The sequence below is a fragment of the Copadichromis virginalis genome, linkage group LG5, assembly GCF_057382275.1.
Source record: "Copadichromis virginalis isolate Kocher_CV1m ecotype Utaka linkage group LG5, C_Virginalis_male_GT1.1, whole genome shotgun sequence".
Lineage (NCBI taxonomy): Eukaryota > Metazoa > Chordata > Actinopteri > Cichliformes > Cichlidae > Copadichromis > Copadichromis virginalis.
Genome location: NC_140622.1, coordinates 30,779,765 through 30,803,318, shown reverse-complemented (window position 1 = coordinate 30,803,318; position 23,554 = coordinate 30,779,765). Strand labels below are relative to the sequence as shown.

Here is a 23,554-nt window from a genome sequence, read left to right as displayed (position 1 = left end):
TGTGTAAACTTCAAATATCTGCTTGGTTAATCAAAACACTACATATTTTCAAAAGCGCTCCAACGTTTTCGGAGACGTCTGTTACCCACTCGCTTGATATCTAACCGGGGGTTCAATGGTCACTCGAGCTGGCGAGAGCAGCAGACTTCATCGTTTTCAGACCCCCGCCGTCTTTCGCTATTCAGGTTAAACACGATATATAAGTCACTCGGATAACTTAAAAGTGTTATTGTTTGGCTTTTTTCAGTGTTTTATTTGTTCCGGAGTAAATCGGTTTGGCTGAGATCAAAGTTATTAGATTAGATTAAATAAAACTTTATTAATCCATCAGGTGGGTTCCTCCGGGATTTTCACACAGCTGAATAAACGTCAAACAGAAAACTGATTAAACAGAAATGTGAGACGGTCGAGAATTTATGCCAGTGTCCTGTTATATTTTAGATAGCAAGGAGCAGATGGCTGAGTTTGTTAAACTCCACCGAGACAGCGCAAATCTGATGGCTAGACCGTCCCATTTCACAGCCTCGTACTTCCGGCCTTCTCGAAGGATGTGGCCTACGTTTTGCGACTGACTGACTCCCTGATTACCTCATGTGTGTATTTAAGTTCTTGGAGTTTCTTAGTTCTTTGCCTGGTTTTCCTGTTGGGTACTGGTTGTCTTGTGGCTCTCTGCCATAGGTTGGAGTTTTGAACCTCAGTTTTCATCTACATGGGGGTTTGCTGCTGTTTAAATAAAGGTCAGTTTTCTTTTCATCAAGTTTGTTTTAAGTCTGCATCTTGGGTCCATTTCCCTTTTAATAATGACAAAAAAATATGTAGTTGGCTCCTCCTGTGTATTCCTCCTCTCTAATAATGAGAAGAAAGTGGAAAATTTAGTTACCAGAAAGATTTTATTCAAAATGGTTTCTGTCAGTGCAGAGAGCCGGCTGTACAAAGTGGTTGATTCAAAGCCTGAAGTCTCATCTTCTACTGCTCACTTCTACAGTGAGCCACACTTTTGCACTGTTTGACCTGCTCCTTCTTCACCATGAAAACACACAGACAGCAGTTTAATTTTGCCTAAAAGTAAACTGTAAAATTTAGTTTAATCTGCTGCTCAAAATAGCCCAAAACAATGCTGTCCTCTTTCAGTTTGATAAAGTCCACGGTGCCAATTTAGATTTACCTCAAAAATAAGGACATCATCCTTTAGTGTCAAACATACTGTACTGCCTCAGGGAGCAGCTGCATTTCCACAAACACCCAAAATGTCCACCATCATTTAAAATAACAACCTGAAGGAGGACATTAAAGTTCCTCAATCTTCCCATCTGCTGCCGTTTTGGTCATGAATCATTGATGGTGGTGCATGTCTGCAGTGAGGCACTAGTGCTGAATCTGCAATAAAACAGCTGCAGTGATGTAACACACAGAATGGAGGAAATAACTGCATGCTCATCTGACAGCAGCAATGACACCGACTGCATGAACCTCACAATACAGCGTCACCAAGGGTTTCAAAACAAAGGGAAAACTGCTAATCTTTAGCATAATGACTGGGATACTCAAATTACTATCCTTTAGCACTGAAAACTAAAAGCAGAAACTGTTAGCCTTTCGCATAAAGACTGGAAATAGATGTAAACTGCTAGCCAAAGCATAAAATCAGGGAAATGGAAACAGCTAGCCTTTAGCACAGAAGACTAGAAGGAGAAATGAAACTGCTAGCCTTTAGCATAATACTCTATCTTCATTTGTAAAATGTTTCTAGGTGCCTAATTTTCAGAGATCTGTGTTCCTGCTGGTCTTACAACTCACCTCTCCAGCTCTTAGCTGACCAGGTAGTTGAAACTCATGATACCTGGCGAGAACAACATAATTTACAAAACACTGCTGGCTTTTGCAGCTCAGTGGAAGTTAACCACGAGATATATTTCACTTTAATGATTTCCAATGGTTAAGGATCAATTTATTTCAGTGTTTTATTTTTTCCTGAGCAAGTAAGTTTAACTAAGTTAAGCTTAATATATGGACAGTTTTATTTAGCTCTCATAGAATAGCTTTCTGTATATTTGGAAATTAATATTTCACTCATCTTTGTTCCCTGATGTAGAAATGTGCTATACTTGTTTTAAAATTAACATTAAAGTATTTTAGTTCAGGTGGAAATTGCAAGCTTTATCACTAGGAGCAGAGATACCTGGACCAACATGTTGATGCTATACATGGAGATCCTCCAGAAATTATCAAAATATGTTTTTAATATTTATTCAACTCTATTATAAACACCAGCTGTCTGTTAAGTTTTGGGAATCTACAGAATAAAAATAAAGTAATTCTGACATCTGACCTGTTTTTTGTTTTGTTTTGTTTAATACGCAGCATAAGCTGTGTGCGCATGTATATGTGCTTTATTCAAAGACAGTTTATGTTTCAGTCATGTAGTGACGATTGGTGCTCAACTTAATGAACTTAATGTTAGACATTATAAAACAGATCATATACATCTCTGATAGTTAGAAATCAGCTAATATTGGCCATGAAGACTAAAGGGAGGTAGGTGTTTTTTAGATCTAAAGACAACTTTTATATTTTTGTATGTCTTGGCGCATGCTCAACCATCCAGGTAAGGATATCACGAAAAGTTGATTCTGTTCATCTGAACATAGCGTTTCAGTGGGAGAAATATTTCGTTATCATCCAAGTGACTTCTTCAGTCTGAGCTCCCCAACCTTATAAACAGTATCTTTGCACAATGTCTGATACTAGCACCACTCATGAACAATGGGCTGAGGGGGTCAGTTTTTTGATCATTAATATTCTAATTGTCATGACTATTGATCAACCATTTGTCAGTAGCCATTGATCAAAAACCATGGCCATGAGTACCATTCACGGAGAGGATTGGCTGCAATGACAGCATTGTAAGATGGTGAAAGATATACCCTTAGGTCCCGTCCTCGATTTAGAATAGAATAGAATAGAATAGAACAGCCCTATATTTTCATTGTACAGTTTTATCTGCTTAGCCAGAGGTTGTTTAGTTTCCCCCAATGTAAAAATCACAGCAATTCTCCTGGCACTTAACAGCGTATGGTATATTACTCTGTTACGGTGGACCAATTTATAAATAATAGATAATAAAGTGGTCCACCCCAAGGATCCAGTCTCCAGGCAATATAAATAAAAATAGTAATATAATGTACGCTGTTGAGTGCCAGGAGGATTGCCGTGATTTATACTTTAGGAAACCAAACAACCTCTGGCTAAGCGGTTGGCACAACACAGAAGAGTTAATTCGTCCAGCCAGGACTCCACAGTCAATTTACACCTACAGGCCAGTGGACACTCTTTCAATGATGAGGATGTACACATCTTGGACAGGGAGGAACGCTGGTTTGAGTGGGGAGTCAAGGAGGCCATTTACGTGAAAAGGGAACAACAATCCCTGAATCAAATAGGGAGCCTAAGGGTACATCTTTCACTATCTTACAATGCTGCCATTCTGCAGCCATTCTTCAACTCTCTGTGAATGGTACTCATGACCATTGATCAACGGTCTTTGATCAGTAGTTGTTGATCAATGGTTGCTGATCAATCGTCATGGCAATTTGCATATTAATGATCAAGAAACTAACTTCACAATGCAAATATACTGTTTAGAAGGTTGGGGAAGCCTGCAGTCGCTTGGTTGAGTGACGGAATGTTTCTCCCAATGAAAATGTTATGCTCAGATGAACAGAATCAACTTTCTGAGATATTTTTGTTTGTTGTTCTTTAAGAAATCGAGTAATTAGATGTATCATGGGCAATTTCTGTTGTAATTATTAATCAGTGAAATTACAGGGGAATGGCAATAAAAACAAACTACAGCTGAGCTGAGCTGTGATGTCATTTTGTGCACTGTCAATTGTAGAATGATTGCGCTTCATCCTCCCATCCTCAGAAAGTCCAGATTCCCGTGTGAACTTGCTAAGTAAGTCAAGTAAATGTCATGATTAGCTGAGGTTTAAATCTTCATTAAATCCAGTTAACTGAAAACATGAATAAAACAATTAAGTGAGCCAAAGCTTAAGTTTAAGAAATAGCAACAAGATTTTTCTGACAAATGACAGGTCTGTGGGTGGTGGGTTTGTGATTGATTAATCTGTAATCTCAAATATAACCTTTTCTGGGGCCAGTTAAAAATGCAGGAAAAGTTACCATGGTGATAGTTAGGAATTAAACCATCTTTGTAAATCAAAAAATAACAAACAAATTAAACCTCAACATACCTCTCTGAGACCCAAATCATGCTTTGTGGTACAAGTATCTGGCAGCAGAACCAGTGGAGGCATCAACATTACAATCCATTTTAAAGATCCGTGGATCAATCCCAGGAGGAGAAACAAATCCCTTGGGTGTTGTGTTAATATGGTGCAAAAAACTTCCAAATCAAATATTGGGTGTTCCTTGCTGCTCCCTGCAGGGACTTCTTGTGAATAAGTGAGTAACCAAAACTAGTACTCTGTCATACTGACATTTTTTTATTGTCTAAACAAGCCAGTCTTATTTTGTTGGCTTTCAATTCATTTCTTTGCTGCCAGAACTGATGTTTCCATCAAAACCGGCCTCATTCAGGCTGCATTTGAAGTTATGTGTCTTTCATTGGATGTCAAATGTGTTCTTTTTCCCCACTTCTGGTTTTCCTCCCGGCTGTCTAAACAGACAAACTGTGTTGTGTTTACACAGCAGGTTTGTGTGTGTGTGTGTGTGTGTGTGTGTGTGTGTGTGTGTGTGTGTGTGTGTCTCAAAGCAGCCATGTTGTTAATGAGAGGAACTGGTGTGGCTTTTCATCCTCAGCTGTGTTTGAATCTCCTCACAGGAGAAGAAGGTGGTTGTTATTCTGCTGCATCAACTGGCTCGCTCTGAAACATCTCAAAAGCTTCCTCTCTCTGTAGACCTTCACCTTAAATAGCTTCGCTGCTGCAGACATTCAAGACAAAAAAACAAGGCTGACCTCCTCCTGTTGTCAGACAGCAGAAGGAGGCTTGACGCTGCAGAGGGCACTGCATACAGGTTAAACAAAGCAGAGTAATTACACATTCGAGTCGTACTGAGAATTGTGTATCTCTGACGAGGTAACCTTTCCAAAATGGAGAGCGAACAGTTGTGGAGGTGACTGTTCCCGGCTGTTTCTCCGCCTGCTCAGCTCCCTTCCCCCCAGCACACAAAGAGCTGAGCTGCAGTGCTGGCTGCAGAGCAGAACAGCTTGGAAATGGTTTCGCCTGAAAAGAGTCACTGTGGGGGGATAAAGGAGGAGGAGGGGGCTGAGTGAAGACCAGAAACCCTGACCTCTACTGCTGCGGGCAGGCAGGCTGTTTGCCGCCACTGCAGAGCTCATTTAAAACAGGCAATGTCGGCTCACGTCCGACATCCTTTCTGATAAAACATCCTGATCACACCTGATGTTCAGCCGAGGTAACGCTCAGTCAGACCGAGGAGCTCAAAGTAACAGCTGGTTTCTGTTCACGTGGAACAAGGAGCTCGTTTCTAAATTATTACGAGTTGGTGTCTCTCATCCCTGAAGCTTGCAGGCATCAACCATGTGATTATACTCAACTCAGTTCTTTTCTCAAATTGACACAACTCCAGCTTTCATACATCACTTCTTTTATTCACCCCTTCAGAGTCTCCAAAGTCTAGAAGATTGTGAAGCCCTAACCCTTTGTTCCCCCTCGACTAGTAAACCTTTCTCAGTTTCACGAGCTGCTTGGCCGTCACTTCTACCAGTCAGATACTGAACCTCACCCAACTTCTCTGCATTGCTAAAGGACAGTAAATTATGATTATGGTAATCACAATTATTTTGTTCCATATTGAGATGCGATCACATCTACATAAATTCTTAATGAAGCTTCTTTCAGCTGCGCCTGTAAATCCATCAAAAAAAAAGAAAAAAAAGGGATTGTTCACTTGTTAGGCAAATACGTAAACCATTCATGCAACACACATCCCCATCTCCACCTCACTCAAGTCACTCAGAGCTCCATCCAAGTCTTCATCTTTGGCACTTCTTACTTTTACTAGCTGAATTTTTCCTCTCATTTAAAAGACTAATTTAGTAGCCAAGAACATCCCAGGTGAAATAATCCGAACATATGGCTACACTGGAATGTCACAGAACGTAATGATCGAATTTTTAAATCTGGAAAGACTCATAAAGACCTTGGAGCATATAGAGGTGAAAATCACAGCGCAAACACTTTATGGTGCTGGGTTTGTATCCACTCATGCAAGACTTGTTACATGCGCAGAGCTTCAACTGTGGCATCCACAGGACAAGACTCAGCAGTCCATCTGCATCTTAAGGATAAAGGACACTCTTTCGAGGATGCCAATGTCCACATTTTGGACAGAGAGGGCAGATGGTTTGAAAGAGGAGTGAAAGAAGCCATCTATGTCCACTGTGAGCGACCATCTTTGAACAGAGGCGGTGGTTTACGACACCAACTGTCTGCCATCTATAATCCAGTTTTGAGTTCCCTCCCCAGACACCTTAACGCCCACTCACATCCTGGGCCATCTGACCTCAGGAATTTGCATGATAAGGTGAGGCCAGGTTTCACAATAAGCTCACCCGAAACCCTGGCTGACTGGGACCCACCCCAGTTTCACACCTTGGCTCAGGCGATTAGAGGATCATCCCCCCACAGAGGGTCCTTTTGTCCCTCTGTTGGGGGATACTCCCCCTAGGTTTAAATCTGGGACTCTCCACCATTTGACCTTAGAACTGAAGACGCTTCTTGGATGAGAGGTGAAACGTCTTCAAACAACTTAAAGAAGTCCAGACGCTTTTCTTTGCAAGCTCCTTTGACAGCTCATAGTATATTTTCCAAAAGCTAAAACAGTGTTGTCATTTACAATTTGCTTCAGATACTTAGGATGTCAAACAAGTACCAAACAAAACAACAGATTCCCCACATAGCAGGCAGGTCTGGCCCGGATCTGGTATCAAGCCAGCACTGCTGGTTGACTTCTGGCATGATAAGATATATGGCATCCAGATATGGGCCAGGCAATGGCAATGTCTATGTGATGGCATGCCATATCTGGCTCGATTGTGGTTTGGTTTATGTGGCCCAGGCCCAAAGAAATCAGGTCTGGGCTGGATCTGGCATCAAGCTGGCACTTCAAATTCAAATTCAAATTTTATTTGTCACGTACACAGTCATACACAGTACGATATGTAGTGAAATGCTTGGACAACTGCTCGTGACCTAAAGAAAACAAAAAAGGAAAAGGCTATGAATAAGATAGGAAATAAATATGAAAAATTAAAAAGGGTAAATTTAACTAGGAAGGAATAAAATATAAATTAAGGTTAAAAATGAAATAACTGTACAACACAAATTAGAATGAAGGGTAATTTAACTGGGAGAATAAGATAAAATATATAAATTAAAGTTGAAAATAAAATAACTGTACAACAAAATACACAATATAGAACTATATAAGAATGTATGAAGAAATATAAATAAATATATACACAATAACAGCAGCGTGATTTAAGTAATGAAGTGAAAACAATGTCCAGAATGTCCAGTGTGTGTAAGAACTGTATGTGTGGGTCAGTACTGTGTGGTGGTGTGATTGAGAGACCGTATCGCCTGCGGGAAGAAGCTCCTCCTCAGTCTCTCTGTGTTGGTCTTCAGGGAGCGGAATCGCTTTCCTGACCTCAACAGAGAGAACAGTCCGTTGTTGGGATGGCTGAGGTCCTTCACGATCTTCCTGGCCTTGGTCCAGCACCGCCTGCTGTAGATTGAGTGCAGGTCAGGGAGCTCGGAGCGGATGGTGCGCTCAGCTGACCGCACAACCCTCTGTAGAGCTCGTCTGTCCTGCATGGTGCTGTTCCCGAACCAGGTTAAGATGTTTCCCGTCAGGATGCTCTCTATGGTGCAGGAGTAAAAGTTCCTGAGCACCTTGGAGGGCAGTTGGAAGTCTCTCAAGCGTCTGAGGTGGTAGAGACGCTGACGGGCCTTTTTCACCACGGTGTTGATGTGACAGGACCATGACAGGTCCTGCGTGATGTGAACTCCGAGGTATTTGAAGCTGTCCACTCTCTCCACTGGGCACTCGTTGATGACAGGGGTCTGGTAGTTCCTCTCCTGCTTAGTGCTGAAGTCCACTATCAGCTCCTTTGTCTTACTGACGTTTAGAAGGAGGTTGTTCCTCTGGCACCAGTTCTCCAGATTCCTAATCTCCTTCAGGTAGGCCGTCTCGTTGTTATCAGAGATCAGGCCCACCACTTCTGACTGACCAGTGTTATAGCAGAGTGTATGTCAACTAGATGTGCGCCATGTCTGGCAATGATGGCACTATTTATGTTCCTGTTTTCTTATTTTAGTTAGAAGACCCAAATGCCATGTTGCAATACTATACTGCTATGGTAGCCAATGTTTCAAATGCAGGTTTGACAGGTTTGTGAATGTACACTTTATCCAAAACCTAGTGACGGTTTACTCATCTTTGCCAGTGGGTGGCTGTAGCTCAGGAGGTAGAGCAGGTCACCCACTGATCAGAAGGTTAGTGGTTCGATCCCTGGCTCCTCCAGTCTGCATGTCAAGAATGCGTATGAATGTAGTTAGGAAGCACTCAATTTAGAGAAATTGTGTGATTATGTATAGTGTACTTTGAGTAATCTGGAAGAATAGAAAAGAGTGAGTCCGTTCACTCTCTGAACAGAGTTTTGTCATGTCACTTTTGCACTATTATGTTCTGGCACATGTTGTTATTACATGGCTTGATTAAGGTACACATTAGGCTGATATATGGGCCAGCACAGAGCCAGCGGTGTGTCTGCAACTGGCCCATGGCTGCCCACAGCTTACACATGGCCCACATACCGCAAAGAATGATGGCCCTTTGGTGGCCCAGATCAGGTTTGCCAGAGGTAATCCACACATGGGCCAGCACAGGACCACCAGTGTGTCTGCAACTGGCCTTGTGCTGGCCCATGTGTGGGCCACCTCTAGCAAACCTGATCTGGGCCACCAAAGGGCTGTCATTCTTTGCGGTATGTGGGCCATGCGTAAGCAGATTGTGTGGGCCAGATAAGGACCATACTAATTTTGCTATGTGGGTCCAGTTCAGAAGATGCCAGATCACTGACACCACACTGCGTGTGTAACTACAAGACATTCAAGAGATTCCTTAACCAGATAAACCCTGCAAAGGGAACCTGTTAAACTATCTCTACATTTTATCCTGGGACTTCAGAGCAGGTTTGCATAAATGGGAGTTAAAAGTGATGGTTATCTATCATATACTGGGTCTTGGTATATATGGTCTTCTCATTAGTTTGTTACCTCTTGAAGTTCAGCATCTGGCTGCTGGGCTGGGATCAGCATTTACTCTATTTTATAGACTAGCTTAGTGGTAGCATGCTGTCTGGCTAGCTTAGCTTCTGCATGGACAACTTGCTTGGAAAGAGCTAAAGTTGTGTGTAATTTTCATCCAGCTGATGGACTGGTGAGCTTAATGCCAGTCTGCCTGCAATTTACAAGAAACACGCCTCCTCCTGAAGACCTGATGGGTCATTCTGCTTGATATCAAGGTCACATTTTTGTTTTCCATCCACCTTCTTCCTCTTATTTTTATCTCTGGTACACAAACCCAAACATTTGTGTATACTACACCTGTCATGACCCTGTGCCTTCTCGGCTGACTCTGTATGGCTACAAGTGTTTTTGTTGTGCTGCATCTCTCTCTCTCCCCTGCACTGCGCTCTACCGGGGCGGAGTCATGACGGCTCCAGCCCCTGGCTCGAACACCTGCAAGCAATCATATCACTCACTTCTTAAGGCGGCTGCTGAGAGTGCTTCCTCGCTGGATTATTGTGTAACACTCGTCAGTGTCATCACTTATCTGAGCCTTTTTCTGAGTTTCTGTCGTGCCACTACTTACCTGCCTTTCCTCTCTGTGCCAGGATTCTCGCCAGCCTGAGGACCGCCGTTGGTGAGCTAAAGCCGGAGTCCGAGCTACCTGAGCTTCAGTGGATTTTGTACATAGCCCTCTTCTTCCCGTGCCTGTGCTTCCCGGAGACCCTCTTCCTGTGCCCCCTCACCTGTATATATTCGCACCTGGTGTCTGTGTGTGTAAATAAAACGTGAACTTTAGTGACGGTCTGACTCCGAGTCCCTCCTGAGCCTGACAGAATAATCCAGCCCTCGCTATGGACTCAGCAGACCCAGCCGCAGCAGCGACAGCCCCCATGTCTCTGGAGGAGCTTCTGCACCGACACGAACAAATGCTAGTACGGCTCAGCGGAGACGTGGCGTCTCTAACTCAGGCCTTCGCCCAACGGATTCCACTGGCCGACGATCAGCCTCCTGCGGCTCCTCCCCAGGTAACACACGCTCCTGCCGTCACTGCAGCAGCCACAGCTACTCAGGCTGCTAGCGCGGTAGCTTCAGTAGCCTCCCCGGTTTCGCTGGATAAGCTTTTACCTTCACCTGAGGCTTTTTCTGGGGAGATGGGAAAATGTGCGGGATTTTTGTTGCAGTGTTCCATGCAGTTTCAATTACTGCCTCATGTTTTTGTTTCTGATGGGGTAAAGATCGCTTACGTCACCCAGCTCCTACGTGATCGAGCCCTGGCCTGGGCGCAGGCCCAGCTACAGGCTTGCCCCGGAATGTCTTATGATGACTTCCTGTCTCGCTTCAAGTCGGAGACGTGGCGTCTCTAACTCAGGCCTTCGCCCAACGGATTCCACTGGCCGACGTTTGATAAAGGCTCTAGTACGGAGGCTGCTGGCTATCGTTTGATTAATCTGAAGCAAGGTAGGCGAAGCATGGCTGACTTTTCTGTCGATTTCTGGACTCTAGCTGCACAGACCAAATGGGGACCTGAGGCCCTGAAGACCACTCTGTTAAATAATATCCGCGAAGAGCTCAAGGATGAGATAATGATGCGGGAGCTTCCTGCTTCTCTAAATGCTTTGATGTCCCTGTGTATTCAGGTGGATGATCGCCTGCGGGCGCGCCAGAGCTCACGAAGACAGCAGTTTCGCGAGCCCCTGGCTTTTCGGGAGCCCCAACCCGACGCACGGGAGGCTAGAGCTTTTGGAACCGAGGAGGAGGTACCTATGCAGCTGGGACGTTCTCGACTCACCCCTGCGGAGCGACAACGCCGGTTTTCCGCGGGTGAGTGTTTGTATTGCGGTCGCAAGGGGCATTACATCTCTGCCTGCCCGGCGCTGGCAAAAGGAGGCGCCCGCCAGTAATTGAGAGGGTACTGGTGGGCGACCTGTCCAGCAACAAGCCTCTTCCCCGTCTCTTGCTGCCTGCTAAACTCACCCTCCGGTCGTTGTCCCATTCCCTCTCTGTGTTAATTGACTCTGGTGCAGAACAGAATTTCATTGATGCGTCGCTAGTCTCCAAGCTCAGCATTGGCACACGACCACTGCCTCATCCTCTCCGCGTGTCCGCCCTGTCTGGTCACCGGTTGCCTGACATAACGCACGTCACCCTACCTGTCACACTCACTCTCTCCGGTAACCACGTTGAGAACGTTTGTTTCTGTGTGTTTAAGGCTCCAGTAACCCCGCTTGTACTAGGTTATCCATGGCTTTCACAACACAACCCACACATCGACTGGAGGAAGGAGCAAGTTATGGGGTGGGGTGTGGGCTGCCACATGACCTGCCTTCGGGCCACCACGCCATCTGCTCCCTCTCCCCCCCCCCCCGGGAAGCCTTCAAAGTCACCAGAGCTGTCTTCGGTTCCTTCCGTCTATCATGACCTTGCAGCAGTTTTTAGTAAGGATGAGGCGGGTTCGCTTCCACCACACCGGCCCTATGACTGTGCCATTGATCTTCTCCCTGGGGCGCCTCTCCCCTCTGGCCGCCTCTACAGCCTCACACAGCCCGAAAGGGAAACCATGGAGAGATACGTCAACGACTCTCTGGCTGCTGGGTTAATTCGCCCGTCATCCTCCCCCGTGGGGGCAGGTTTCTTCTTTGTTGCAAAGAAAGACAAGACGCTCCGGCCATGTATTGATTACCGCGGCCTCAACAAGATCACAGTAAAGAACAAGTACCCTCTTCCCCTCCTTAATTCTGCTTTCGAACTACTCCAGGGGGCCACGGTGTTCAGCAAACTGGACCTGCGAAACGCTTACCACCTGGTGAGGATCCGGGAGGGAGATGAGTGGAAGACCGCTTTCAACACTCATATCAGACACTATGAGTATCTCGTCATGCCCTTTGGCTTAACCAATGCGCCCGCGGTCTTCCAGGCCCTTGTTAACGATGTTCTGAGGGATTTTATTAATCGATGTGCTTTTGTGTACCTTGATGATATTCTCATTTTCTCTAAGTCCCAGGCGGAGCACGAGAGTCACGTGAGGCAGGTCCTGCAGCGCCTCCTGGAGAACCGGTTGTTCGTGAAAGCGGAGAAATGTGAATTTCACGTTGACACGGTGGCCTTCCTTGGCTATATCATCTCTCAGGGGGATCTCAAACCTGACCCCGAGAAGGTCCGGGCCGTGGTGGACTGGCCTCAACCGCCGAACCGCCAGCAACTCCGACGGTTCCTAGGATTCGCCAACTTCCACCGACGCTTCATAAAGGACTACAGTAAGATCACCTCACCTCTCACTGCGCTTACCTCTCCCAAAGTTCCTTTTCAGTGGGACCTCTCTGCTCAGGAGGCCTTTTCCCTACTAAAGGAGAAGTTCACTACCGCCCCCATCCTCCGTCAGCCCAACCTCAGGCAACCGTTCGTGGTGGAGGTGGATGCTTTGGACTCTGGAGTGGGAGCAGTTCTGTCTCAACGATTTGAAGGTACGCTCCATCCCTGTGCATTCTTTTCTCGTCGTCTCTCACCCGCAGAACAGAACTACGGCATCGGTGATCGGGAGCTGCTAGCGGTCAAACTGGCCCTGGAGGAGTGGAGGCACTGGCTTGAGGGCGCGGAACACCCGTTCATCGTGTGGACCGACCATAAGAACATTGAGTACATCCGGTCCGCCAAACGCCTAAATTCACGACAAGCCAGGTGGGCCCTCTTCTTCACAAGATTCAATTTCTCCATCACTTACAGACCAGGGTCGCGCAACGTGAAGCCCGATGCACTCTCCCGTCAGTTTTCCAGTACGGAAGGAGACTCCGATCCAGAACCGATTCTTCCAGCTACCTGTGTTATTGGAGCTGTCACATGGGAGATCGAAGCTCTCGTGCGCGAGGCCCAGGATACTGACCCCGACCCGGGGACGGGCCCCCCTGGTCGGTTGTTTGTCCCTGCTGCTGTCCGACCTCAGGTACTCCACTGGGGCCACACTGCCCGGTTCACCTGTCATCCAGGAGCCCGCCGCACCATCACCTTCCTCCAGCGGTTTTTCTGGTGGCCCACCGTGGACAAGGACGCCAGGGAGTACGTTATGGCGTGCGCCACGTGTGCCCGGAACAAACGTCCCAACCGACCACCCGCCGGGCTTCTTCAACCACTCCCCACGCCAGGACGGCCATGGTCTCACATAGCGCTGGACTTCGTTACGGGGCTCCCACCGTCATCCGGTAACACCACCATCCTCACTATTGTTGACCGTTTTTCTAAGTCAGCTCATTTCATCGCCCTCCCCAAGCTCCCTACAGCCCTGGAGACCGCCCAGCTGCTCACCACCCACGTCTTCCGGCTTCATGGCATTCCGATGGACATCGTTTCCGACCGGGGACCCCAATTTACCTCTCGGGTTTGGAAGGAGTTCTGCATGCAGATCGGCGCCGCGGTCAGTCTCTCTTCGGGCTTCCACCCTCAGAGCAATGGACAGGCCGAGCGTACCAACCAAGAGCTCGAAGCGGCACTCCGCTGTGTCGTCTCTCTCAACCAGGCCACTTGGAGCGAGCAGCTCCCCTGGATTGAGTACGCCCACAACTGCCTGACCTCTTCAGCCACTGGACTGTCGCCGTTCGAAGCCTCATTGGGCTACCAACCTCCCCTGTTCCCGGCTGTGGAGGGTGAGCATGCCGTCCCATCAGTACAACATCATTTCCGCAGGTGCCGCCGGGCCTGGCGGTCCACCCGAGCCGCTCTGCTGCGGACGGCGGAGCGCAATAAAGAGATCGCTGACCGCCACCGGATCCCTGCGCCTGCCTATACAGTTGGGCAACAGGTATGGCTCTCCTCACGCTTTGTTCCCCTTCGTGCAGAGTCGAAGAAACTTTCCCCGGCCTTCATCGGTCCGTTCGAGATTGAGGCCCTGGTCAATCCGGTATCCGTCCGTCTGAAGCTGCCTCGCAATATGCGTATCCATAATGTTTTCCATGTCTCCCAGGTCAAGCCCGTGCTCTCCAGCCCGTTGTGCCCTCCTTCCGGGCCCCCTCCGCCCGCCCGGCTCGTGGATGGGCAGGAAGTGTTTAACATCACCCGCGTTATGGACTCTCGGCGGCGGGGGCGGGGCGTCCAGTACCTGGTGGACTGGGAGGGCTACGGGCCAGAGGAACGTTCCTGGGTGCCCCGGTCGGCGGTTCTGGCTCCTGGTCTGCTCCGCGAGTTTCACCGGCGGCATCCGGGTAAGCCGGGTGGGTCGCCGAGGGGCTCCCGTTGAGGGGGGGGTACTGTCATGACCCTGTGCCTTCTCGGCTGACTCTGTATGGCTACAAGTGTTTTTGTTGTGCTGCATCTCTCTCTCTCCCCTGCACTGCGCTCTACCGGGGCGGAGTCATGACGGCTCCAGCCCCTGGCTCGAACACCTGCAAGCAATCATATCACTCACTTCTTAAGGCGGCTGCTGAGAGTGCTTCCTCGCTGGATTATTGTGTAACACTCGTCAGTGTCATCACTTATCTAAGCCTTTTTCTGAGTTTCTGTCGTGCCACTACTTACCTGCCTTTCCTCTCTGTGCCAGGATTCTCGCCAGCCTGAGGACCGCCGTTGGTGAGCTAAAGCCGGAGTCCGAGCTACCTGAGCTTCAGTGGATTTTGTACATAGCCCTCTTCTTCCCGTGCCTGTGCTTCCCGGAGACCCTCTTCCTGTGCCCCCTCACCTGTATATATTCGCACCTGGTGTCTGTGTGTGTAAATAAAACGTGAACTTTAGTGACGGTCTGACTCCGAGTCCCTCCTGAGCCTGACAACACCTATAGGTAGTGCTGTAAAAAGGCCACATTTTTGCAGTTTTCTTAAAGGTCATGGTTTGATAGTATATTAGTCATACGTAAAGCTTTGCAAACCCATGTTTTCATGCTGTTTATTGTCCCATAAGGGACCATGTCAGGAATATGCAAAAGAATCAGTAATGTTGGTGACTCATTATTGTCAGCTTAGCATCAGCTGCAGAGAACACAAAAACCATAAAAAGCAAAAGAGATTGTTAAATACAATTTTAAACCCTCCATTGCAGTCATTGTCTACGATAACTGATCTCAAACTGCTTTTACCCTTTTTAGTTGCTAGTTTGTGACGTCTGGTACTAAATAAACAGAAGTTCTGGTAAACTCATCAAATAGCATGAAAATTTGAGTTTGGGACAAAAGCATAAACACAGATTTGAGTTTTTCCCAATAACTCAACTGTTACAGCTCATCCACTCTGTTGGTGTAGTTTTTTAATCCTGTAGCTGGGGGAGTCACTGAGAGGAAACTACACCCTGGGTGATGGCGCAGTGTTTTTATTGTTGCACAGCTGCTATGAGATTCAGAGAGATTGCTGCTGACATCATCTATCTGCTGTAGTTGGAGCAGGTGGGGGGTGAGATACCAGAGCTAAAGATGGAAAACACACAGGGTGACATTTCAGAGGGCATTTCAAACACTTTGAGTACAACACAGTTATGTTCACTAATAAGGTAAATACTGATTGTCTCATGATTTCATGATCTTAATTTAGCACTGAATGGGGGGGGGCTACAGATGGAAAAGGTACCACTGATTTTCTGCACAAGAATGACCTTCCTTCAGAAATGGTCTTCCAAAACCCCATTTGGAGATTGCAAAACATATAAGCGAGTGTAGCTGAGCCTTGATGGCAGAGTGAAAATGTTGGGCTGACATTAGGATATATTTTTGCAAGTTTATCATTTAAATAGTGTAAAGGATGCAGTAATAATAAAGGATTGCATTTTTATAGCACTTTTCGAGACCCTCAAAGCACTTTACAATTCCACTATTCATTCACACACACTGGTGGAGACAAGCTACAGTTGTAGCCACAGCTGCCCTGGGGCAGACTGACAGAAGCGAGGCTGTCATATCGCACCATCGGCCCCTCTGGCTATCAACAGTAGATGAAGTGTCTTGCCCAAGGACACAACAACCGAGACTGTCCGAGCCAGGGCTCGAACCGGCAACCTTCCGATTACAAGATGAACTGCCAACTCTTGAGCCACGATCACCCTCATGCTACGTTAAATTGCATCAGGCACTGTTTGAAACAAAAGGAGGAAGAATGAGTACATTCTACTCAGTGTTGCCAAAACCCTGGGGGGGTTCAGTGTTTAGATACAAGAAGTATTTGTTTTACCCCTTGAGGGCAGATAATACTGAGTCTTAGTTTACAATCTAGATATATTGCCTTTTCTGTAGAGTATAAAGCAACTGTCGTGAGTTCTCAGAATCAGCTCCTTGAGCACAAGAAATGACAACATCACAGAACGCAAGTATGGCGAAGCTCGCGGCTCTGCAACGGGAGATTGAGAGACCAGAGTTGGACTGTAGAACTGCTTTGAAATTCATATGAGCTGTTCGCACTAAAGTAAAAACCACCATCACTTCATGCGGATACCCCTTTGGCGCCAGCTGCGGTCTCAAGGCTGGAGCTGAACAACAACACCCTGATAACGACTGTGTTTAGTCTGTTCCTTTCCATTCCATGCAAGGCCACCTGGGTTGGCTGGAAGACTGTTTACTTAGCCTAGCAGGGCGAAGGACACTGTCTCAGCTGAACTCTGGACACGCACACACATACATATACACTGATATGCACACACTCATCCCCCGTCCCTATTCCAAAAGCCTTCGATGCTTATTCCCTTCCGATGCTGACGGTGGATCAAGGAGACCAGCGCACGCAGGCCCGGATGTACTGTCTAATTCGGCTGTCTCTCACCCTTTACCCACCCCTGTTGCTTGTCATGTGTTTCTTTGGTGTATTAAGAGTTTTTTCATGTGCTATGTGCAGAGGTGTTTTTTTTCTGTTCTCAAACTGATCTCCCTGTTGGAGCTCAGTCTGGGGGGAGTTATTTTTTCCTCCTTATCTTTCCTCATGTGGTGCATTTTCCATTGTTATAGCTCTCTGACCTGTCTTCCCCATGTGATGTTTTGTGTAATGTATGTATGGTCGGAGGGTAAGATGGCGCCGCCATTGCGTGCAATAGGTCGGCAGCCTTATGAAATTTCCCCTTGTGGGACTAATAAAGGTATATCAATTCAATTCAAGAATATGGTCAATAGCATAATTGGCTGGCAGATATGGAAACCTGAAATGCTTAAAGAAAAGGGATTTTGGAATATTATGACTTTTCTCTACTGCCTCAAATGAATTGAGTGATCATTTTTGTGCCATTTTGAAAGACTATGTCTGTTTGGGATGGCTGAAAGAGGTTATTGTTTACCAGAGGAGAAAATTAGCACAATTGATTAATGTTGTTGGAATAAAGAAAATATTTTACTGCTACATATGGCTTTCATCATTATCATTGCATTAAAACGTTCATTAAAATCAGAATCAGAATCAGAAAGGGTTTTATTGCCAAATGTTGAGCAGGTTTACAACATTAGGAAATTGCTGCGGTGCTTCAGTGCAAACATACTGTCATAAAAATATAAAAATAAGAATAAGAATTAAAAGTGCTAAGTGGATAGATATATACATGATATATACATGAGTGCAGGTGGTGATCAGTGCCAAACATGGAATGATGCAGTGAACACAGCGTAGGGTCATGTGTTAGTGGCGGGGACAGTCATACGGTTATTGTTCATGTGTCCGACAGCAGAGGGGAAGAAACTGTTCTTATGGCGAGAGGTTCTGGTGCGAATGGACCGGAGCCTCCTGCCTGAGGGGAGCAGGTCAAACAGACTGTGTCCAGGGTGAGAAGGGTCAGCTGAGATCCGAGCTGCACGCCGCAATGTCTTGGAGGTGTACAGGTCCTGCAAAGATGGGAGTCTGCAGCCAATCACCTTCTCAGCAGAGCGCACAACACGCTGCAGTCTCTGTTTGTCCCTGATAGTGGCTCCAGCGTACCACACGGTGATGGAGGAGGTGAGGATGGACTCGATGATTGCAGTGTAGAACTGCATCATCGTCCGTGTTGGCAGGTTGAATTTCTTCAGCTGCCTCAGGAAGTACATCCTCTGCTGGGCTTTCTTAATGACGGAAGTGATGGTGGGCTCCCACTTCAGGTCCTGGGTGATGGTGGTACCCAGGAAGCGGAACGAGTCCACAGAGGTGATGGGGGTGTCAGTCAGGATGATGGGGGGGAGTGGAGCTGTGTGCTTCCTGAAGTCCACAATAATCTCCACTGTCTTCTGGGCATTCAGCACCAGGTTGTTGTGGCTGCACCAGGACACCAGACGTTCAACCTCCCTCCTGTAGGCAGACTCATCCCCGTCCGAGATGAGTCCAATAACGGTGGTGTCATCTGCAAACTTGATTAGCTTGACAGACTGGTGGGTGGAGGTGCAGCAGTTGGTGTACAGGGAGAAGAGCAGAGGAGAAAGAACACAGCCCTGAGGGGAGCCGGTGCTGATGGTCCGGGAGTCCGAGACATTCTTTCCCAGCCTCACATGCTGCTTCCTGTCCGTCAGGAAGTCAGTGATCCACCGGCAGATGGGATCAGGCACATTCATCTGGGAAAGCTTGCCTCGGAGATGGTCTGGAAGGATGGTGTTGAAGGCAGAGCTGAAGTCCACAAACAGGATCCTGGCGTAGGTTCCTGGGAAGTCCAGATGCTGCAGGATGAAGTGTAGGGCCATGTTGATGGCGTCGTCTACAGACCTGTTGGCTCTGTATGCAAACTGCAGGGGGTCCAGGAGGGGGGCCGTGAGGGTCTTGAGATGGGAGAGAACTAGGCGCTCAAATGACTTCATGACCACAGATGTCAGAGCCACGGGTCTGTAGTCATTTAGTCCAGTGATCCTAGGTTTCTTGGGGACATGGATTATGGTAGAGGACTTGAAGCAGGCAGGCACATGACATGCCTGCAGTGAGGAGTTGAAAATGCCAGAAAACACTGGGGCCAGCTCGTTTGCACAGTGTCTGAGGGTGGCAGGAGACACGCCGTCTGGGCCGGGAGCTTTTCGAGCATTCAGACTCTTAAACTGCTTCCTCACATCTGCTTCATGAATATGAAGAGTTGTGGTGGGAGGAGGTGGTGTGAAATCCTCTTTTGTGTGGGGTGAGGAGGGGGGTGTTGCAGGTGAAGTGATTGAAGGTGGTGATGGCTCTATGGAGGGGGGAGAGGTGGGGGAATGAGTGTCCAAAGTGTCTCTATTGTTGGGGCCGTTGGAGGTGTGAAGGCTACTGGCGTTAGATTAAAATTTTTATTAAAGGTGCGGCTATAATCATTTTATACACACATTACAGATTGTGCTCATGAAGAGTTGATGCTCAGTCTATTTAAAGGTTGTAAGCTTCGTTTGGCTTTCCCCAGCCTCACATTTTGTTTGATGTCCATCAGGAAGTCAGTGATCCACTGACAGATGGAATCAGGCACATTCATCTGGGAAAGTTTGCCTTGGAGAAGGTCTGGAAAGATGGTGTTGAAGGCAGAGCTGAGGTCCACAAACAGGACCCTGGCGTAAGTTCCCGCAGAGTCCAGATGCTGAAGTGTAGTGAAGTGTAGGGCCACATTGATAGCATCGTCTACAGACTTTTTGGCTCTGTATGCAAACTACAGGGGGTCCAGGAGGGGGGCCATGAGGGTCTTGGGATAGGAGAGAACCAGGTACTCAAAACACTTCATGACCACAGATGTCAGAGCCACAGGTCTGTAGTCATTTAGTCCAGTGATCCTTGGCTTCTTGGGGACAGGACTATGTTGAAGGACTTGAAGCAGGCAGGCACATGAAATGCCTGCAGAAAGGAATTGAAAATGCCAGAAAACACTGGGGCCAGCCAGGCTCAGGCTACGACCACACTAATGCGTTTTAGTTTGAAAACGCATCTTTTTCTCTCCGTTTTGGCCTCCCATCCACACTGAGACGGCGTTTTCGCTCATGGAAAACGCAGCGTTTTCAAAACGCTGTCGAAAAGGCATACATTTGAAAACGGTGCTTTCGCGTCACAGTGTGGACAGCAAAAACTGAGACTTTTTGAAAACTATGACACATTTTAGTCATGTGATGCAGTCAAGTGACCAATTAAACTAAGATAGCGTAGGGCATTATGCAGCAGTTGTTTTGTTTGCTCTCAATTTTGACAGCCTTATTAAAGATAAATATCAGTCTGTACATGTTTCAGATAGCTTCCTTCAAATTCTTCAATTCTCACTCACTTTTGCAACTTTGTACTTTTGTGTTACTCGCAGCAACAACTCCACCTCATTGTTAGTCCATTTAAAAAACTCAGTGCTTTTCCTCGACATTTTGCCGCAAAAGAGCCGGTAAGTTGATAAACAGCAGACAGAAATGAGGCAGGTCGAATCTTCTTGCGTTTCACGCATGTGCAGTACTGAGAAAAACAAAGCCCCAGACAAAGACAATAAAAACCTGGCCTGAAGGAGCCCTTTCTCAACTGCAGGACTGCTTCTCAACAACTGTATGGGATTTATTCTCCAGCCACAACCTCCAGGAGTACACGGACACTGTACTCTCGTACATCAGGAACTGTGTTGACAATGTCACCATCAACAAAAGGGTCAGGGTGTTTCCAAATCAAAAACCCTGGATGAATAGCGAAGTGCAATCCCTCCTAAAAAGCCGCAACACTGCCTTCAAGTCAAATCAAATCAAATCAAATCACTTTTATTGTCACATCACATGTGCAGGTACATTGGTACAGCACATGCGAGTGAAATTCTTGTGTCCGAGCTTCACAAGCAACAGAGTTGTGCAAAATACAATAACATAAACAGGCAAAATATACGAATGGCTAAATCTGAAACTAATAAATATATATGTACAATATATAATAGTATATGCAAAAAAAAAAAAATTCTGGATGTGTATACTAAATGTTTTTCTACGTGTGTGTGTGTGTGTATACACATATTTTACAAATTAAATAGAGTCAATAAATAAAATATATAAAAATATACAGAGTTGAATATGTGCAAAACAGTGGCATTACTGTACAGTATGGAGTGCATAATGTTGAAGTTCCAGTAGTGGAGGTGAGGTGTCTATGACGTGTTCAGCAGTCTGATGGCCTGATGGAAGAAGCTGTCTCTCAGTCTGCTGGTACGGGACCGGATGCTGCAGAACCTCCTTCCTGATGGAAGTAGTCTGAACAGTTTATGGCTGGGGTGACTGGAGTCCTTGATGATCCTCCCCGCTTTCCTGCAGGCACCGCTTCCTGTAGATGTCTTGGAGGGAGGGAAGCTCACCTCCAATTATCCGTTCAGAGCACCGCACTACTCTCTGGAGAGCTTTGCTGTTGTAGGCGGTGCTGTTGCCATACCAGGTGGTGATGCATCCAGTGAGGATGCTCTCAATGGCACAGTGATAGAAGGTCCTGAGGATGCGGGGGCTCATGCCAAATCTTTTCAGTCTCCTGAGAAAGAAGATGCGCTGCTGCGCCTTCTTCACTGTTTTGTTTGTGTGTACTGACCACGTAAGCCAGATGTACACCAAGGAACCGGAAGCTGCTCACTCTCTCCACAGCAGCGCCGTTGATGGTGATGGGGGTGTGTACTTCTCTGCACCTCCAGAAGTCCACTATCAACTCCTTTGTCTTTGCGACGTTGAGGGTGAGATGGTTGTCTTGACACCAGTGGGTCAGGGCGCTGACCTCCTCCCTGTAAGCTGTCTCATCACTGTTGGTGATAAGACCCACCACTGTAGTGTTGTCCGCAAACTTCACAATGATGTTGGAGTTGTTAGTGGCCGTGCAGTCGTAGGTGTAGAGTGAGTACAGGAGAGGGCTCAGTACACACCCCTGTGGAGCACCAGTGTTCAGTGTGATGGGGGATGAGGTGATGCTGCCCAGTCTGACCACTTGGCGTCTGTCAGACAGGAAGCTAAGGATCCAGCTGCAGAGGGAGCTACTCAGTCCTAGATCCTGCAGTTTCCTGTCCAGCTTCGAGGGAACGATGGTATTGAATGCTGAGCTGTAATCTACAAACAGCATTCTCACATACGTGTCTCTCTTCTCCAGGTGTGACAGGGCAGTATGTAGTGTCAGGGCTATGGCATCATCAGTGGACCTGTTGTGGCGGTATGCGAACTGTAGAGGGTCCAGTGAGTCGGGTAGTGCAGAGCAGATGAAGTCCCTGACCAGCTTCTCGAAGCATTTGCTCACGATGGGGGTCAGGGCTACAGGTCGCCAGTCGTTCAATGAGGAGATGGTGGAGGATTTGGGTACAGGGACGATGGTGGCCATTTTGAAGCAGGCTGGGACTACAGACAGAGAGAGGGAAAGGTTGAAGATGTGCGTGAACACTCCAGCCAGCTGAGCCGCGCATGACTTGAGGACGCGGCCGGGAATCCCGTCCGGACCTGTAGCTTTGCGTCAGGGGACAGGGCTGCGTATAGGGCGGCCAGGGCAGACCTGAGTAGAGGCATCAGGAAAGCTAAGGCTGCCTATAGGAGGAGGATTGAAGATCACTTTGCTGACAACGACCCCAGAAAAATGTGGCAGGGGATCAATCACATTACCAACTACAGAAGCAATAACCAGGCGACATCTAGGACTGATGCCTCACTGGCTGAGGATCTAAACCGTTTCTTCGCCCGCTTTGAGACGACCAGGCCCCCAGCTGCCACACCACTTCCACCCGCCCCCAGCACTGGCACACTAACACTCAGGGAGCATCAAGTGAGGTGTGTTCTAAGGTCAGTGAATCCCAGGAAGGCGGCAGGTCCTGATGGAATACATGGAAAGGTTCTCAGAGCATGTACTGACGAACTGACCGGAGTCTTCACTAAAATCTTCAACCTTTCCTTGTCATCAAACACCGTCCCGTCCTGCCTCAAAACCTCCACCATCATCCCCATCGCCAAGAAGACAGCTGTGGCCAGCCCAAATGACTACAGGCCTGTTGCACTTACGCCTGTAGTGATGAAGTGCTTTGAGAGACTGGTCTGTCAGCACATCAGGGCCGGTCTGCCTCCCACTCTGGACCCCCACCAATTTGCCTACAGGACAAATCGTTCCACCGAGGACGCTATCACCATAGCGCTCCACACTGCGCTGAGTCACCTGGAGCACCGAGGAAGCTATGTGAGAATGCTCTTTCTGGACTTCAGCTCAGCATTCAATCATATCATCCCAGAGATCCTGGTCCAGAAACTGTCTCACCTGGGACTCTCCACCCCCATCTGCCTCTGGATCAAGGACTTCCTGACAAATAGACCACAGTCTGTCAGACTCAGCCCCCACCGGTCCAGCACCATCACACTCAGCACCGGGTCTCCACAAGGATGTGTTTTGCGTCCCCTC

The 23,554-nt window shown here is 47.3% G+C and overlaps 1 pseudogene; it reads right to left on the bottom strand.

The window, feature by feature from the left end:
* Positions 1 to 18,556: 18,556 nt before the first annotated feature.
* Positions 18,557 to 22,677, bottom strand: LOC146710053 (uncharacterized; annotated as a pseudogene).
* Between the last annotated feature and the right edge of the window lie 877 nt (positions 22,678 to 23,554).